At 43.7% G+C, this 1,325-nt stretch overlaps 1 long non-coding RNA gene across 1 annotated transcript in view; it reads left to right on the top strand.

The window, feature by feature from the left end:
• Nucleotides 1–1,325, top strand: part of LOC106525928 (uncharacterized) — a 101,608-nt gene that overhangs the window by 29,098 nt on the left and 71,185 nt on the right. The gene's annotated exons all lie outside the window — the stretch shown is intronic.

Genomic DNA, 1,325 nt, shown 5'->3' with positions numbered 1-1,325 from the left:
ACATAATTCTGAAAAATCAAGGCATCAGACAATGAAAGAACTGTACAGTGATGAGTCCAACCAGGAAGTTTTCTAAAGATCCTAAAGAACATAAATAACTAGGAATACATGATATATCAACAATAGTGTCGGTATCAGCCAATATTGGTCATTTTTTAGAATATGGATATCGGCTGAAATTTTCATATCGGTGCATCCCTAAAAATAACCCAGTCAACCCATGAGCTTTCTTCAGCAGACAACATGAGTCACATGTTACTCTGTTAAGACTCATTGCCATTCCACAGCTGTATTTGGGTTCATATATTGTTAATATATTGTCACCTGGTAGATAAGTGACACACAGCTTTCACCCTCAGCTGTTAACATTAATGTTGATCAATAACATTTAAAGACCTCAGTTAGTGCTTCTAAATTTAGCCTTAAAATTTAGCGAGTGCTAATCCACTAATACATTTTTAAATTAACAAAAGCCGTAAAGCACTAATCAGGAAATTAGTTCTCCTATTAGTGCTTTAGGGGAACTGTGCCCACCACTGCAAACCGGGTGCCCCTTCAGGAAACGTCGAGCTCTCGAGGTACCGACAAACATGAGGCGACGTTTTTACTCCAAAAACAGCTGAAGGTGGAGCTGCTTGCTGCAGTGCATTCTGGGTAATCATTCGTCATTGGTCCAGTTCTGGTCCAGAGCTTCTGGGGTTCAGATGAAGCTAAGTTGTGCTCTATAATTTTAGAGCGAGGAAGCCGTGACCTTTGACCTTCAACCTGCTATCTGAGTTGCAGCTCGTTGCACAGTCTGACCTTCAGGGTGAATCATAACCTGTTAGTTGACCTTTGACCCCGGATCGATGAGCAGCAACAGCTGCTTTTCTGAGACCATTGCTGATGTCGTTCCGCCCTGACGTTGTGCTTCAAACATATTTATGAGATTTTATTTTGAAAATGAGAAGTTTCCACAGCAGGAGTTCCACAGGTGGACCGTAGTCCACTGATCAGGTCTGGATCTGAGGAACCGTGGGTCGGTAGGGCGACAGAGCAGAGTTCTGAGTTTTATTTATTCGTTTTACTCCTGCTGGGCTGATTTCTGGCTTCATCGTGTCTGAAAGGAGCTTTATTTTGAAAGAGCTGCAGGTTGATCTTCAGGTCTGGTTGGGATCAGGATTGGGGTTAGGGGTCCACACGGGGGCGCCAGAGAGAAGCACACCCTGTAGCAGAAAACCCTGGATGTCACTTTTCTGGTTTCAGGTTCTGGAACTTCCCACAAACTTTTTCCTCCTGACAGATCCATCAGGGCTTCGGTTCTTCTCGTTCCTACAGGTCTGGGA

The sequence above is a fragment of the Austrofundulus limnaeus genome, unplaced genomic scaffold (assembly GCF_001266775.1).
Source record: "Austrofundulus limnaeus strain Quisiro unplaced genomic scaffold, Austrofundulus_limnaeus-1.0 Scaffold248, whole genome shotgun sequence".
Taxonomy (NCBI): Eukaryota; Metazoa; Chordata; class Actinopteri; order Cyprinodontiformes; family Rivulidae; genus Austrofundulus; species Austrofundulus limnaeus.
The sequence above is the reverse complement of the archived record's forward strand: the minus strand, read 5'-3'. Positions and strand labels throughout refer to the sequence as shown.